We start from the raw sequence: 18,709 nt of genomic DNA, 5'->3' as shown, positions 1-18,709 counted from the left end.
ACAGCACGCATTCAGGAAGTCAGAGCTGAAATCTGGGGCTAATGACATAACACTGATAACACTGATGGGTGCAATGAAGAAAATGAATTCCCCAATTTCTATTTTACTTTCATCATTCAAGGAAAATGGTTTGCAGGAGTGAAGGAGTGGAAAGAAAGCCTAAAGCCAGTCTGGAGACCTTGGAGCGCTGTGATGTGCTCTGAGCAGCCAGGCTGAAATGGACGCCTCATGAAGTTGGCCTTGGGGGTTTCTGGTGAGCTCCACCAGGCGCTGTCTTTGACCCTTTACCTCATCCTATTGGCTTTTGACACATCAACAAGTTGTACAAAGTCATGCAGAGCCTGCTTTCAAGAAATACGTGGAGATGAAGTTGGACGTGATTTGGGGCTAGACTTTGTGTTCCGTAAGGTCTAAGGGAAGAGGGTGGCAGCTGTGGATAAGGAAAGGGGAGTTCTAACACTCAAAGCTGGCAGTCTGGGGGATGGGTGAAGTCAAAGGACTAAAAGTCACTGGAGATCCATGAAGACAACTCAGAAGAATTTTAGTGGCAGCTCCTTTTTGACAGTCCCTCCACCATTTTGGAAGTGGAGGCAAACCGGGGAAACACCAGGAAAGCTAATATTGATAGGAAAACCTCAGGCGAATAAAATGGCAGGAATGTAAACCAAAAATGCTGGTTGTGTCCATGAGCCTGGGAGGCCAGCAAGAAGCTGGGGACAGGGGCAGCCTCCGTCAGACAGGGAACCCTCAAGGTGGGCAAGTAAGCAACCTAAAGAACCTGAGCTGCCCCCTCCAGGCTCCTCCAAATCTGACCTTTGCTACAGCATAGATGAGTCAGCAAAGCTCATCAGCTCCACGGATGTAAAGACGGTGTAGGAAGCATATGGCGGAGGGAAGAATCAGCACCACAAAATGACTCTGTCACGCTAGAGAAAAAGGCCAAATCCAGCTAGGATCACACTCAATAAAAACGAGCATCATCTGTGGTCCTTGGGGCTAAAACCCGACTGCATTAAGAACGTACAGTTTAGCAGCAACACGTTTGACGCTTAGGGGTTTTATTCGAAGAGTCAGCAGAAATACTGACTCCCAAAAGGTTAGCACAAACTTGGACTGGCTTCTGGAAGGTTAGCATCTGGCGCAGTGGAGGTGCAGTCTTGGCAGACACAACACTGATTGTCCTTACCTGGAGCGCTGGACTCAGTCCATGGACTTGCATCCGTAGAGCGGCTTGAGCAGAGGAGACCTAGTGGGATGTGACTGTGGGCCAGGATATCCTGCCGCATGAAGAAAAGTCCACAAATGGATTTCACCTGCAGACAACAAGACGCCCTCTTATGCAGAGGGTAGGTAAGAGCTATCCTCACATAAATAAAGGAAGCCGTGGCCATGAGGATTCAGATGAGCAAGTCCTGTTACAAGAACTAATATTGGGACCACACAGCAGGAGCCAGAGAAGACAGCCTTCAGCCCAAAGACAGAAATCCCAGTACCCCCTAGAGCTGTGCGAAAGGGCCGTCTCAGTAGACAGTACACTCTCCAGCTAAGGACAAACAGCTAAGGAGACACTGCAGAGGTCATCAGATGCAGACTTTCAACTCTAGTAACAGACTTCAGTTTTCTGAAAAATTATCTCTGACTCTATGAGGATGATGCCCATTCTCTGATAATGACAGACAAATGAGGTCACATGGTTTATAATGACTGGTTGACACAAATCATTTAAAAGAAATCTCATTGGTAAAACATCCTTAATCCACTTCCTCAGGTGACAGAAAGCAGAGGAGCATTAAAATGTGCTCTTTCATGGCAGGCACTATGGCTATGCATATTTTTTTATCCTTAATTTAATCTTAAATAACAACCTTTTGAGATAAGTATTTCTGTTTACCTTTAATAGATCAGAAAACTGTCTCATAGAGGCTACATAATTTGGATGAGATTGGCCAGGCCATAAATGACCAAAGACTTACAATGGGCTTTATGGAAATTAAATCTTCTGATTCAGATATTAAAAAACTGGAAGGAGCATTGCTCTCATCTTACAACCAAAAAAATTTGGATAATTTGCAAAAATCACAATCTTTCTTGAATAAATCAGAGAGCTGAGACTGCAGGAAAAATAATCCAAAATCTAAGGAAAATAGGCACCTCCAAGGAAAGGAGCAGCCACAGACAATGGACACTGTAAAAGAAGAGTTTATTTACAAATTTTAATGAATTTCTAAAGATAGAGTGTTCACTAATGTGAGAACCCTACCCTAAAAACAAGATAACAGAGAAGAGTTTGAAACTCATATTGCACTAAGCATGAACACAACAATAACAAAACCTAACCACAGCTTAACTTATGACCAGATTTACTCAAATTATTACGCTAAAGTCTTAGCCAAAAACAAAACAGAGGAATATCCATTTCCAAGCATTAACACTAGTTACATAAGTCTCTGTTGTTCTGTTAAAGATATCTGGCTCTTATACAAAAATGTAAGACACACAAAAAAACACAGAGGAAAAAGCAGTATCAACAAGACCAGATTTTGATATGACACAAATGTTGAAGCTATTACATGAAAGATTTCAAATAAATATAATTAACATGTTAAAATCTCAAGTGGAAAAGTTAGATGGTATGCATGATCTGAGGGAGAGCTTCAAGAGAGATATGAAAATTACAGGAAATAATCAGATGAGAACGTGAAAAATGAAAAGCATGATAACAAAGTTGAAAGAGGCTTTATTGGATTCAGTAACAGAATCAATACAGCTGAGAAAAGAATCAGTAACTTGAAGATAAGTCACTATGAATTATGCAAACTAAAACATACACACAAAAAAGTAGTGGTAATAAAAACAGTATCCAAAAGCTGTAGGATAATATCTAACAGTTTAGCATATGTATATTTGGAAGGAGAAGAGAGAAAAACCAAGCAGCAAAAATATTTGAAAAGATAATAGGCAAAGTTAATAACAGCCACCAAGCCACAGACCCAAATTCTTCAAAAGCACCAAACAGAATAAATGTGTTAAACCGTCTCCCCAAATCCATGCATATCATCTTTAAAATGTTGAAAGTCAATTATAAAAAGAAAATGTTAAAGGCAGCCACAGAGGGAGAAAGCATATTACATACAGAGGAACAAAGACAGGAATTGCGTAAGACTTTTAGTTAAAAAAATGTACAAGTCAGAAGACAATAAAGTGGGAGATTTTGGCTGGGCACAGTGGCTCACACCTGTAATCCCAATACTTTGGGAGCCCCAAGGCAGGCAGATCACCTGAGGTCAGGGGTTCGGGACCAGCCTGTCCAACACAGTAAAACCGTGTCTCTACTAAAAGTACAAAAATTAGCTGAGCATGATAGCACATGCCTGTAATCCCAGCTACTCAGGAGGCTGAGGCAGGAGGATCATTTGACGTCAGGAGTTCAGGACCATCCTGGTTAACATGGTGAAACCCTGTCTCTATTTAAAATACAAAAATTAGCCGGGCGTGGTGGTGCACGCCTGCAATCCCAGCTACTCGGGAGGCTGAGGCAGGAGAATCACTTGAACCTGGGAGGTAGAGGTTGCAGGGAGCCAAGATTGTGCCACTGCACTCTAGCCTGGGTGACAGAGTGAGTCTCCATCTCAAAAAAAAAAAAAAAAAACTATAAAAAAAAGAAAATATTTGCGTTTGGGATCTAGGGCTAGGCAAAGAGATCTTCACGTAAATTAATGATAAATTGGACTTTATTAAAGTTAAAAATGTTAGCTCTGAGAAAAAGTCTATTAAGAGGATGAAAATACAAGTTATGTGCTTGTAGAAAATATTTGCAACCCACACATCTAACAAGGACTAGTATCAGACATATATGAAGAATTCTCAAAACTCAGCAGTAAAAAAATCAAACTTACTGTTTAGAATATGGGCAAGGATCTGAACAAACATGTACTGAAGAGGATCCAGAGATGGCAAAAAAGCACATGAAAATATGTTCAGCATCACTAACCACTGGGAAAATGTACATTTAAACCACAGTGAGATATCACTACATGAAAATAAAAAATAGTGATAACAGCAAATGCTGGTGAATGTGTGGAGAGACCAGCACACATACATTGCTGGTAGGAGAGTAAAGTAAGACAGCAACTCCAGAAATTCGACTTAATAATCATTTGACAATTTGAAAACTAAACATATAGCCATCATAAAAACCAGCCACTGCTTACTTAGGCTCGTAACTTAGAAAAATCAAAACTTGTGTTCACACAAAAACCCATTCACAAATGTTTTATCAGCTTTATTCATAATTAAAAGAAAAACAAAAAACCTGGAAACAACCCAGATATTCTTCAGTGGGTAAAGGGTTAAACAAATCGGTACTCCTTAGGCCAGGCACAGCGGCTCACACCTGTAATCCCAGCACTTTGGGAGGCCGAGGCAGGAGGATCACGAGGTTAGGAGATCAAGACCATCCTGGCCAACACAGTGAAACCCTGTTACTACTAAAAATATAAAAAAGTAGCCAGGAATGGTGGCACATGCCTGTAGTCCCAGCTACTCGGGAGGCTGAGGCAGGAGAATCACCTGAACCCAGGAAACGGAGTTGCAGTGAACCAAGATCGTGCCACTGCACTCCAGCCTGGGTGACAGAGCAAAACTCCATCTCAAAAAAAAAAAAAAAATCGGTATTTCCATGCCATGGAATACCACTTAGCAATAAAAAGGGGCAAACTGTGGATACATGAAACAACTCAAGTCAATCTTTACAGATTTATGCTGAGCAAAAAAAAACCCAATCCCAAAACATGACATCCCACATGATTCCACTTATGTAACATACTGAAATAGCAAGATTATAGAAATAGAGACTGGAGGAGTGGTGGTCAGGCCTAAGAACAGGGTTGAGGGGCTCAAAAGGGAAGGATTTCTGCCTTGATCTGGCACCCTTCTTTCTCTGCACCACCCCCTTCTGCATCATGATGGGCATGGGACAGACAAGGACTCCTCTCAATGGAACCAGACCTGTCTCTGGCCAAAGGGAATTTCCAAAGATGTGTCTCCAGAAGCACAATAAGAGGTTTGATTCGAGCACATAAGTTTTTCAGTGAATTACTCTCTTTGAAAATGATGAGAGAGACAGGCTTTTTCAAATTTCCAGGTCTGTCCTGGGATGTAGATTGGGTTTCATAGGCCACGTCCACCAGGAAATTTCGAAAGTCAGGTTATTAAAAGGCTGCGAGGGTGGGAACTCGCAGTGCTGGCTCGACTGCAGCCCCTGACACTGAGATGAGCGCCGAGTCTTTTTTGACAGGAATCGCAGCCTCTCGTGCAGATTCATTTATGGAAAGGAGATAATGGGAATGGGAAAAAAACACTGCTCTAATTTCATAACATGCAGCTCTCAACATGTTTAAATTCCAGGACCGCCTTTGCAGTTGAGCGTCTCTGGAAATACGCTACTCCCTGAAAGGACATATGCTCAGCCATGCTGAGGCGGGGTGGACGTGCTCACCCCGGATGCACGTTCGGAACACGGGCCCTAGAACTGCAGGTTGGGTGCTGCAAGGGCCTCAGGGTCAACAGTTGCCCAGTGAGCCACCTGGTGGGGATCATAGGCCATCAGTGTTCAGTGTCACTCAGCCAAGGCGTGCATTCTGTGGATCTCTTTGGACACTTACACTCTCCCAATTCTGTCCCCTCTGGGTTGGGGTGGCAGCTCCCGTTCCAGGGGATGCCGTCCTCATCCCCACCTGCTGTAAGGCTCAGACTTTGGTAGACCCTGAAGGAGGTAGTAAGGAGGAAGCAGACCTGGGCTATGATCTCACAGAGCTGGCATCTGCGGTGACAGAGAAAATCCTACATAAAGTTGTATGTCCTGGAGTAGGACCAGGTGCTGGAATGGACTCCAGACTGCAGGTGCTCTGGGACACCAGCCTCACGGGAACTTGCAGTGCTGCCTGCACAGGAGTGGGTGGCAGGTCAGCATCACCCCAGCCACTGACGCTTTGTGGTAGGACTGAATCCTGGCACCATTGCTTAATAGCTGGTGATGCTGAGCTATACATCCCCTCTCTGCCTTGGTTTTCTCATCTGTAAAATGGGGATCATTCTACCTGCCTTCCTGGACTGGGTTAAGATTCAACATGACATTAAGCACATCTCACGGTACAATGAGTGGAAAAGCAGGAGAGAGTGAGAGAGAAGACCCACCGCCCTCACACCCACACCAGCTCCCTCCCAAGTCCTGAAATTCCCACATTAGCCTCAATCTTCAGGGACCTTCTAGAGCCAGGGCCATTTTAATTTCCAGAATTGGTATCCCTTGGGAAGAGAATGAAATAAGCCAGACATTCCTAAATTTGACGAATTAGCCCACAACTCCCCAGAAGTACTGTTGAAAGCTGGGGCCCTCAGAATGAGATGTGTGGGTTCGCTGGAGACCAGGAGAGACTGGGGAGCTGCACCCGGGCTGTGGACCACAGGCCCAGACAGGCAGGCTCAGGAGGCCGTGAGGCTGGGCGGTCTTGCTCTGGGCAGCGCAGGGCGCATTTGTCTGCTCACCCCAACTCTCCAGCGGACATTTACTGAGAATGGGAGGCAGGACCATGGAAATGTCCATTCCCACATGGCCCATGGACTTTGGGGGGAAAATCTTACCTGGATTTTTGTTGTTATGCTGCCATTTCCTAGTTGTGTGATTGTTTTTTCTCAATCTCTGCTAGGCTCAATGTCTTCATCTTTAAAGTGGGAATAGCAGCTCTCATCTCCTCTCAGGCAGTGAAGGATTAGATGGTAAGCTCCTGACAGGCTCTGTTTCCTGTTGGACGAATAAGTAGAGGGAGCAAGGAACCGTTTGCCCCTGCTGGCCCCCAACCACCCCTGTCCTCCTTGTCATCCTCTCCATGGAATTCAGACTATCCCACTGGCCCCTGTACCCCCAGTCCAATCCTTCAAGTCCCTCTTCTACATGGCCACCAGATCTGATTGCAGCTCTCCTCCTCAGCTCACAACCCTTCAGTGGCTCCCTGGTACCATGAGGCTAGGGCCCAAGTGCCTTCCACTGACCCTCTCTGGGGACTGGAACCTGCTACACTCCTGTGAACCCCAAATACCCGAGACAGGTCTCAGTCAAGTTAGAAAAGTTAGTTTGCCAAGGTTAAGGACGCACGCCTGTGACATGGCCTAAGGAGGTCCTGCCGACAGGTGCCCAACGTGGGCAGGGCCCAGCTTGGTTTTACACATTTTAGGGAGACATGAGACATCAATCAACACGTGTAAGAGGAACACTGGTTCCATAGGAAAGGCGGAGGGGGCTTCCACCTTGTAGGTAGATAAGAGACAAGCAGCATTCTTTTGAGTTTCTGATTAGCCTTTCCAAAGAGACAATCAGACATGCATTTATCTCAGTGAGCAGAGCGATGACTTTGAATAGCATGGAGGCAGGTTTTCCCTAAGCAGTTCCCAGCTGGATTTTTCTCTTTAGCTAGTGATTTGGGGGTTCCAAGATCTATTCTCCTGCCACACTCCCCAGCCTCATCCCATATCCTCCTTGACTGGAACCTCCTGTTGCCCCAACCCCATGCCTTGGGCTTGTCCTGCTCCCCCTGGAGACAGGCACACACATGCAGACTCAGCACAGCTCAGGGCACCTCTGACCCCATCTCAGCTCTGTGTGGTCCTTCCCACTCTGAGCCCTTGCAGCAGCCAGGGAAACACCATCCTAACACTTACAGATTCTTATCATGAATGTGTCCTGCTGTGTCTCCTCCAACTCCAGGTGGTGATCAAGGCTCAAGTGTTATTTATGTATTTCCATAACCTCAGCCAGAGCAGAGCTGGAAGGGGTGGAGAAGCCAGGGGAGGGGCGAGAAGGGAAAGGGGAGGGAGGGAGACAAAAATGGAGGGGGAGGGGAGAGAGGAAGAAACGGGAGGAGGGGAGGGAAGGAGAGAGAGAGACAGGAAGGGAGGAAGGGAGAGTGAACTGAGGGAGGGAAGTGAGGTGGAGAAGGAGAAAGGAGAAGGCAGAGAGGGAAAAAGGGTGGAGGAGGGAGGGAAGGGGAAGAGGTGGAAAAGGAGGGAGAAAGAAAGTTAGCTGGTTAATTGATTAGTTAGTTAGGTAGTTGGTCCCTAAAATAAGACCAATCAAATAGAACCATTCTACCCACAGGAGTAGACTCAAACTTGACTTTGTGAGCTTACTCGTGAGAGAACCAATCAGACCCTGAGAAGCAAGTTCATCCTTGGGCCATGGTGCCAGGAACTGTGATGGCTTCCATCCATCTTGAGCCGCTTTTGTTACCCAAATTATAGTATGCAAGACAGAAGCAGCATAATGAGGTCCTGTGCATTCTCTGGGGGGATGGGGGAAGAGGAGTGGGAAAGGAACAAAGGCCTCCAACCTCCCAAGACGGAGGCTCCCTCGTTGTCTTGGGCAGCCCCAGCTTCCTTTGAAAGCAAGAAAGGAGCACAGTCCACTGCCATGGCAACCACCTTCAGCCGTCCTGGGACTGGGACGTGACTACTGACTGGGAGCCGTCCAGAGGCCAGGTTTCCCCAGTTTCCAGCCACACAGGAATAGAAGCCCTTTAAAAGGAATGACAGATGACACTTTTTAGGACCTGGCTCAGCCACCAGTGACGGCTGGGGAAAGCCTCTGTCCTCACCTACCATCTGCTCCATTACAGGGTGTAATTTGCCTGTCCTGAACGCCAATTTGAAAGCAGCCTGTAACTATAAAGCAACAAAGATGCTAACCAGGGCTTATGAGTGAGTAGACAAAAGGAGACGTCATCTCCTTGCTCACGTTGAAGGTTGAACTTGTGGCTGTCAGCAGGAGGCAGCAGATGCAGGCATCTCTGGGTCCTTCCCCAGAAGCCCAGGTTCACTCACAGTCACTGTGACCCACTGGGGGTCAGTCAGTCCTGGTGTAGACAGTGAGCACTGACCTTAGTTGAAGGTTCCTTGATTGATACCACCACTGGGGTAAGAATTTTTTATGCTATTCTCGTTCAGCCATTGCCACAACCCTACAAGGAAGGTATCTTAAGTGAGTTGTGTGCATTCACAAAGCTCAGGTGGCAGAGGTGGAAGTGGGTTCTGCCAAAATCCATCTTCCCTTCCTCTCTAACAACAGGACTGCAGCTTGGCAATAGCTGGAGAGCTACACCGCATACCTCAGCTCCCCCTGCACTCCGGTGGCCCTAATGGGAGCAGAAGACATGGGGTCACTTGTTGACCAAAGCCTTTACAACTGGGGCTTGGCTGTTCCTTGATCTGGGTCCTCTTCCTATACACCTAAGCATGGGAGGAGCTAGGACCCAGTCTTGGTCACACAGATGAGAATGGTGCTGAAGGAGTGGGGAAGAAACAGTGTGGAAGGCACTTGGGTCTCTGAATGAGCATGGGGAGCTGAGCCACCTGCTGGTCCTAATCTCGGACCTTAGTGATAGACAAACTTGGCCTCATGTGAGCCCCTGCCCATGGTTTGTACTGGTCACTTCGCTCAGTGTCCTGTCAGAACAACAGAGACCAGGTATTTCAAACAGTAGGAATTTGATATGGAGAACCAGTTACGAAAGTGTTGGAAGCCTGGAGAATTACAAAGGGGAAACTGAGGTTCTGCGGAGACTATGAACTGTGGGAAGCTGTCATCATCCCAGGAGCTGGAGAAGCAGAAGAGAAAATGGCATATCCCAGAGCCCAGGATCACTGCACCTCTGAGGCTACGGAGCACGTGCTGCTGCTGCTGCCGCTGTGACTGTGGGAACCATCACCACAAATCAGCAATCAACAAGAGGCCTTCCTTCCCATGGACCGCCTGAGCCAGAGTCCATGAGTGAGATGCTACTGGAATCGGTCATCCTAGGGAGGAACCCAAGAGGCTGCTACAGCTGCAAGAGGCAGCGGAAGAGGCAGGAAGAAAATAAAATGGTTTCTCTCTTCCTCCACCTTCCAGTCTCCTGCCAGGGTTTCCCATTGGCAAGGTTAAACTGGAAGGCAAGTTGGTTTGCAGGCTTCCTGCTCCCTGTGACCCAGATGGATCTGGGAGCAGAGACAAGGGAGCAGCACACTGGGCTAGTGAAAGGTCTGGTACTGGGGCTGGCGGATGTCTCCACTCCTGACTGACTAACAGTGGCTTTCCACGATGCTGCACTAAGAGTCTAGAGGAGGGGAGGACAATCAAGGGTCCCTGTCTCCAGTCCACCGGGGCAGAGACGAGGCCAGAACTGGGAGGGCAGCAGGGGGACTGGTGAGAGGGATGCTCTCAGGCAAAGTCAGGCCTGGGATCTATAGGAAAGGGGCCTGAAGCGGTTTGCACCACCTGGAGGTGAGGGTGGACGGTGGCCGTGCATGCACTTTGAATTGGTCATCTGCATTCCAGGACATGGACCACTCTCCCAAGATGAAAAAAAAAAACCTGATAGAGGATCACACGGTACCAAATAAAAGTGTTTATTTTAACAGGAGCAGTGATCTAAGCCAACATGCACCCAACAGCTCCTCAGTGCCAAGCACCACACTGCACCCTGCAAACACACTTTCCTCACGTGGACCTCATGACGGTCCCATCGAAGACATATTTTCACTCCATTTTACATTGAGAATGTTGACATTTGGGTTATGTAAACTCACTCAAGAATTAAGTGGCAGAGGTGAAATTGTCACCTCCATGTGACTCCAAGCTTATTGACTTTGCCTCAGAACATCCCTCTCACCAATCCCCCTGCTGCCCTCCCAGTTCTGGCCTCATCTCTGCCCTGGTGGACTGGAGACACACACCCTTGATTGTCCTCCCCTCCTCTAGCCACATGACTCCCTAGGTGAGGCCTTCACTCGGTCTGGATGATTCTTCTGAAACCAGATCTGGCCACGTCACTCCCAATGGAACACAGATGCAAATGCCACCATCTGACATTGTCCCCAGCCTCTGGGCTCACCCCAGAGATTCTCAGTCAGCAGGTCTTGGAGGAACCTGTCAATCTGCCTTGAGAGAGTCTCTGGGGACTCCACCTCTCTGCCCACTCTAGGGAGCCCAAGCCTTGGGTCCAGGTGGCATCGGAAGGTCCCTGGTCCAGCCTCTGCCTGCCCATACAGCCTCACCACTCAACCCTTCAGCCTAGACTATCAGTGTCTTAGCCTACTCAGGCTGCTGTAAGAGAACGTCACAGAATGAGTGGCTCAGACCACAGATGTTTGTTTTTCATGTCTCACAGCTCGAGAGGCTGCAAGCTCGCGACCAAGGCGTCAGCGGTGTTGGTTCCTGCAGAAGCCTCTCCCGGGCCTGTAGACAGCCTTCTAGCTGAGTCCTCACATCACCCTTCCCTGGTGCCCCTGTCTCTCCTTACAAGGACACAGGTCAGGTTGGAGTAGGACCCCATGCCAGGACCTCATTGGCTTTCATCATCCCCTTAAAGCCCCTATCATCTTCAAATACAGTCACATTGGAGGTTAGGGCCTTAAGAAAGAAATTTGGGGTGGAAACAATTCCATTCCTAACAGTTGGGTAGAGGCCATGAGCATGAATCTGGACCTGAGATAAGCCTGTTTTTGAAGTCCCACCTTTGCCATTCACTCGCAAACCTCCATATGTTTCTGAGTCTCATCTGAGAAGTGGGGACAAGGTGTCCTCAAACACAGGAAAGTAAAAGATTTAAAGGCGGCAGCGTATGGAAAGCCCCAGGCACTCAGTGGGCCTTGTGTAATGGAAGATTGTCACGAGCCACGTCTCCACCCTCACAAATGCCCTAATTCCCCACCAATCTCTCTCCCCTTACCCTCTCTGAGTCTATCTTTGTCCAGCACTTGGCATTTCCCCAAAGATGCACAAGACCTTCAGCAATTCTGTGCATGAGGTAGGCAGGCCCTCCTGGCCCTGTATGCAGATGAAAGAGAGCAATTGCCTGGCCCAGAGCCACCTGCAGATGTGGATGTTCAAGCGGGGAGAGGCCTCACGTCTCCTGACTCCATGCCCCGTGCTGTTTCATTCACTAGGGGATTTTCAAGTCCCACAGCGACTCAGTGTAAGTCTTTAAAAACCAAAGGCTCTTTGATAGAACCTGTATTACAGGAAGAGGGAGAAAGAGAAAAGAGACATTCCCTCTTTCCAGAAAGTCTTGGACAGCAGGTATCGGTGAGAAAAGTCAGCACATCAGAGCCATCTACACTGGCAAGGAGCGGAGCAGCATTGAGTCTCCATCACCAGGAGGCATCTGGATCCTGGGTCACGGGGAACTCTGTATGATGACGTTGCTGCATTTGTTCACCAGGAAAGTAAAAGAAACATCCTTGATGCTGGAAACCTCTGGGACCAGCTCCCAGAGCACAGAAATCTGGCCAACCTGTCCATCATTTGGAAGAAGCCCAGGTCTCTGGGCTGGTCCTGACTCTGACATGGAGCCTGCTTTACATACAGCCTCACTTCCTGGTCAGCAGAAGCAGCCTGTAGTCCATGGCCAGCTGTGCAGGTGACCTGTCCACTCGACTACACGTGGGAGATCCCTTGCCTGCTCACGGCAGGGGAGAACAGGGCCATGGCATCAGGGATCCCTGCACTGGTGTCTCTGGGTCACAGAGAAACTGACCGGCTCAGAGCCCAAACTCGCCACCCACAGCCTTGCATCCTGTCGAAGATTTGCAAGGAAATGTGGATGGACATGCAAGGACGGTTCTGAGGGGCCATGGGACGTGCTGACTTTTCGTACCTATACCTGCTGTCCAAGACCTTCTGGAAAGAGAGAATACCTCTTTTCTGTCGCTCCCTCTTCCTGTATTACGGGTTCTATCAAGGAATCCTTTGGTTTTTAAAGACTTAAACTGAGTCACTGCTGGACTTGAAAACCCCCTAGTGGACAGAACAGCATGGGGCATAGAGTCAGTAGACACAAAGCCTCTCCCTGCTTGAACATCCAAGGCACAGGCCTGGAGGAAGGGGCAGAGAGCAGAGGATAAGCCACGGCCAAATCTGTTGCCCCCACACTGGCTGTCAGTGCTGGACTGGCGGGCGGAATCCTGCTGTCTCTCACAGGATGTGTTGGAGAGGGCGTCCCAGCGCACCCCTCGGCAGCCCTTGCTGGGTGAGACCAGCCCTGATGAGCACTCCAGACGCCTCATGCAGTGCTCCACACGAGTACTCCACACACGCCGCTGGAGGAAGGGCTATCCCCCACTAATTTTCTAGGAGGAAAATGAGGTCCCAGAACTCAGTGACTTGCCCCAGGTCCCTTGCTAGGACAAGCAGAGCAGGTGTTCTGGCCACTGTTCATGTCACCATGAAATAAACATACAGAGAGATGAATCTCCAAGAAGACAGTTTGTTTGGGAATAATATACAAGAATTGCCACTTGGGACACACAAACTGGGGTGGCCCCTAGGTGTGTTCAAAGAACAAAGTGAAAACCTGGGCTTCCGTTGCGAAGAGAGGAAGGTTCTGTACAGCCGTTCTGAAAGTTCGTTCCTTGGTGGGGGTGGTGTCCTGCAGGAGCTGGCGACTCCTGAGGGAGGATGGCAGCAGTTACCAGTCAAACTTGAAAGCTTAGGGTCTTATCAGGCCCATGCGTGCATGCAGTTTTGGACTGACCTTGCAAGACAGTTCCTGGAGTAGGCGTTTGTGACTTGGGTGTTTTTCCCTCTGTTTTAGTTAGATGTGATAAAAATGTCGCCGTTTTGTATAATCAATTTTCATGTCCTAAAGGCCATGCAGGGGCTGAGATGTGGGACTAAAGGACAAAGAAACCTCCTGCCCTGAGGCCCTATTGTCCTAGTTCCCAGTAATGGAGCCACATTCCAGGGTCCCTGCTGTGAGCTGCCAGGCTGGCTCATGAATTATTCATCATCCCACGCTTCACAACCAATCTGTGGATTGTGTTTGTTATTTACCGAATTGTGTGTAGAGCTTAGCGATAGGGTGCTTTGAACTGGCCCAAACCCACCACCAGGGCAAGGCTGCTTTTTGCTCAGCCGCCACCAGGGCCCTGGCTTCACTTCCTGTAACACTGTCATTCATCTGTGTTTGCTCAAAACCTGGAAATGCCCATCTCGGCTGTGGGTTTTAAAGGCAGGAAAACCAAAATTCTATTATAACTTTGTGGGAAATGAAACTGCATTTGTTTCCTACGACAAATGTAACAAATCACCATGAATTCTGTGGCTTTAACCAGCCCACATACATTCTCTCACAGTGCAGGAGAAGTCCAAAACAGCCCTCCCTGGGCTAAAAGGAAGGCATCAGCTGGGTCACATTTCTTCCTGGAGGCTCTGGGGGACAATCTGTTTCCTGCCCTTCCGGCTTCCAGAGGCCACCCACGTTTCTCAGACCAGGGGCCCTTCCCCTTTCAAGGCAGCAATGGCTGGTGGAGCCGCTCTCGCGTTGCAACACCCAGCTCTCAGCTCTTGCCTCTCTCTCCACTTGCAAGGAGGCTTGTGATTATACACGGGGCCCCCGAGATAACCTACATAAGCTCCTTACCTTGAGGTCAGCTGATGAGTAGGCTTCGTTCTACCTGCAACCTTCACTTTCCCTTGCCAGGCAACCAGCGCATTCTCAGAGAGTAGGATGTGGACATCTTTGGGGCCATTATTTAGCCTGGCATAGAAATGGAAAAGAAAGTTCGGTCTGGGAAGGCTTCCAGGGGCCGTTTCCGTCATCCTGCAAAACCCAAAACCCCCTCCCCAGTATTCCCAGTGAATGCTCCTCCAGCCACAGCTTGAACGTATGTGGGCGGCATCCTCACTACCAGAGGCCACCTCCAGCCCTTTGGGTGCTCCTGAGCCACTAAATCTGAGCTCTGCACTTTGGAAGGATACAAGGTACAATTGCAAAGTGCACCTGATCCCCGATCCCAACGTCAGCACTTGGTGTGTTTGAAGAGCTGCTATGCCCCCTACTTCTCTCTGCAGCTGTGGAGGCCAGCATGTCCACCCCAACCACCTTCCACCATTCCAGGCACCACTCACCAGCACAACTCCCACGGGCAATGTCTCTTCTTAACCGTGGCAACCAGAATATGACAGATGTTACTGAGCTCCTATATGTGCCTAAACGGAGCCCGAGTGTCAAGTAATATCCATGTGAGCCTATGAGGTTGACAAGGTCATCCCTTCTGCAGAGGGGGAGACTGGGACTCATACAACGTCACTCACCCACGACCACACAGCCAAGTGACTCAGCAGAGGCTGCGTCTAGATCAGAGCCTGTGTCTGTCTCCCTGCCTCGGTGCTCCCATCTCTAGTCTAGCTCATGCTTGCTGCTAAGAAGGACGCTGAACCAAGAGGCAGGAATGTAGGGGTTTTTTGTTTTGTTTTGTTTGTTTGTTTGAGATGGAGTCTCGCTCTGTCACCCAGGCTAGAGTGCAGTGACATGATCTCGGCTCACTGCAACCTCTGCCTCCTGTTTCAAGTGATTTTCCTGCCTCAGCCTCTTGAGTAGCTGGGACTACATGTGCACACCACCATGCCTGGGTAATTTTTGTATTTTTAGTAGAGATGGGGTTTCACCATGTTGGCCAGGCTGGTCTCGATCTCCTGACCACGTGATCCACCTGCCTTGGCCTCCCAAAGTGCCGGGATTACAGGCGTGAGCCACCACACACAGCCAGATGTAGGTTTTATTCCCAGTGAACCCATTTGTAATTGTGTGACTTGAACTTCAAATTTCCCTATTGTGAATGAGACTACCAGCAACTCCTCAAGACTGTGCGAGGATCGGACAGACCAGCCACGAGAGAGCTTGGGAGCTTGTAAGGGGCCCTGGGAAGAGGACTGGTCCTCCTGGCTTCTGTCATGACACATGCTGTGCTCCATTTACATTAATTCCCTGGCAGCACCCTCTTGCTCCTGGCCTCTCCCGAGCTGGCTGTCCCTGAAAACTCTCATGCTGTCAGAGTGTGCACCTGGAGGCCCAGAGGAACACTTGATTGCAGTGGAGAGGCGTCAGGGTCTGGAGATCCTGTCCAACCAAGTGTTGACACTCCTGGCCCTTTAGTGTCCTATTTCCATATAGCAGAGCTGACGTGTGCCCAGCACTGTAGAGGCACTGACACCCCTGGAGGCCAGTCCTTCCTCCAAGAGGGGAGACAAGCATGTGGACAGTCTGTTCCAACGGAGTGTTGATGCAGGGGGTAAGGACATGAGGAGGGGCCCAGTGCCACCCAGAAGAGAGTGGTGGAGTGGAGCCTGAGAGGGTGGAGGGAGTTGGCCTCACCAAGGAGAGCAGCAGCAGGCCTGCATCCCAGCCAGGACAAACGGCCTGGAGATGAGCTCCGTTCAGGGTGTCTCTGAGACCCAGAGGAACAGGCAAAGGAAAAGGTGGGATGTGAGGCTCAGGAAAGAGATCCGCCTTGGATGACGGGGCTCTTCTGGGCTAGTATTTATTCCCCCAAGTGTGGATTTGCATGCAAATCTTAGAAAATACAGACCACCACAAAACCTCTGTCTCTGTAACAAGCCCACTTTAAATGTGTCTCAAAACAGGATTTTCTTTTGTCCCAAACCAAGTAAAATAACTTGACTCAGATTTTAGTCCACATTCCAATGTCCTCCTTCTCTGTAGAAGCTTTAGAAAGCTCTCCACGTGGCCAGGCACAGGGTGGCTCACGCCTGTAATCCCAGCACTTTGGGAGGCCAAGGCGGGTGGATCACGAGGTCAGGAGATCGAGACCATCCTGGCCAACATGGTGAAACCCTGTCTCTCCTGAAAATACAAAAATTAGCCAGGCATGGTGGCGGGTGCCTGTAGTCCCAGCTACTCAGGAGGCTGAGGCAGGCGAATCACTCGAACCCGAGAGGCGGAGGTTGCAGTGAGCTGAGATCACACCACTGCACTCCAGCCTGGTGACAGAGCAAGACTCCATCTAAAAAGAAAGAAAGAAGAAAGAAAGAAAGGAAGAAAGGAAGGAAGGAAGGAAAGAAAAGAAAGAAAGAAAGAAGGAAGGAAGGAAGGAAGGAAGGAAGGAAGGAAGGAAGGAAGGAAGGAAGGAAGGAAGGAAGGAAGGAAGGAAGGGAGAAAGAGAGAAAGAAAGCACTCCACTTTCAGGCCTGAGCCCGGGATTGGCCGCTGCTGCCCTTGCTGTTGCTTTACTTCTCCCCTGGCACTTTCTGCTCTGAATTACTAGGACCCAAAGTGGGAGGCGGGGCTGTGACCAATCCAGGGCAGGGAGGGGCTAGGCAGGGAGCGGGGAATGCCACGGGCCTGGCATGTCCTTCTCAACTCACCATGGCAGGCAGGGCCTCATCAAAGCCTTTCGAGTGAGAATATTGAAAGACTTTTTAAAGTGCGAACACACACTGACACGAGAAGAGTGTTTTAATCACCGCTCCTGCCCCCACTCCAAGGAACAAGAACTGGATTCCTGTCCACCACTGTGAAGAACCCCAGAGTGACTGTCTTCGGAGGCCGAGGAGGTGAGGAGGCAACCGCCGTGGAGGGACGATTCACCCGATATCTACAAACTAGCAACACGCAACTGGAAATCAAAATATACATTTTCTAAAATACAGTTTACCATAGCATTAAAAGAAATCAAACACTTAGGAATAGATCTCACAAAATATGTGCCTAATTTGTATGCTAAAAGTTGCCAAGCATCGATGAGAGAAATGGTAAAAGGTCTAAATGTGTGGAGAAGTATTGAACGCATGGGTGAGAAGGCTTGACGTTGTTGAGATGGCAGTTCTTCCCAAAATGATCTATAAATTCAGCGCAAACCCATTAAGAATTTCTATAGACTTTCGAGAAGTAAATTAACAGGTGGGTTCTAAAACTTAAATTGAAAAGCAAAAAATGTCAGAATACCCAAAATAATTTGGAAGAAAAAAAAAGAAGACAGTGGGAGGACTCTCACACCAGACCTAAATAGTAAATAAAAAGCTACAGTAATCAAAATAGTGTGGTATTAGAATAAGGAGAGACATAGAGATTGATAGAATATAACTGAATTGAGAGCTCAGGGATAGACTCACACATATACGATCAATTAATTTTCAACAACATGCCAAGCAATTCAACAGGAAATTTCACTCTTTCCAACAAAAAGTCAGAAATATCAGGACATCCTTATTTTAAAAATGCACCACAACCCTTACCCTGTACCTTATCCCTAAAACAAAAAACAAAAAAACTAACTGAAATACAGCATAAGCCTAAATGTAAAACCAAAGCCTAAACCTCATAAAAGACAGGAGAAAAACATGTGTGCTTGGATTAGGCAAACATGTTTTCAACAGGACAAAAAAAAGCACAAAACTACAAATGAAAAAAAATTGATAAAGTGGACTTCCTCAAAATCAAAACCTTCTGTTTTTTGAAAAACACTGTTTTAAGAAATGGAAAGTCAAGCCACAGACTTGGAAAAACACATTTTCTTTTTTTGAGATAGGATCTCACTCTGTCGCCCAGACCAGAGCGCAGTGCAGCGGCACGATCTCGGCTCACCACAACCTTCGCCTCCAGGGTTCAAGCCATTCTCCTGCCTCAACCTCCCAAGTAGCTGGGATTACCGGCGCCCACCACCATGCCCAGCTAATTTTTATATTTTTAGTAGAGACGGGGTTTCACCATGTTGGTCAGGCTGGTCACAAACTCCTGACCTCAGATGATCCACCCGCCTCAGCCTCCCAAAGTTCTGGGATTACAGGGTGAACCACTGTGCCCAGCTGGAAAAAAAAAGCATTTTCAAAACATATATCTGATAAAGGACCTTCCCGGAATATCGAAAGAACATTTGTAAC

The sequence above is a fragment of the Macaca thibetana genome, chromosome 12 (assembly GCF_024542745.1).
Source record: "Macaca thibetana thibetana isolate TM-01 chromosome 12, ASM2454274v1, whole genome shotgun sequence".
Lineage (NCBI taxonomy): Eukaryota > Metazoa > Chordata > Mammalia > Primates > Cercopithecidae > Macaca > Macaca thibetana.
This window is presented reverse-complemented; position numbering follows the sequence as displayed.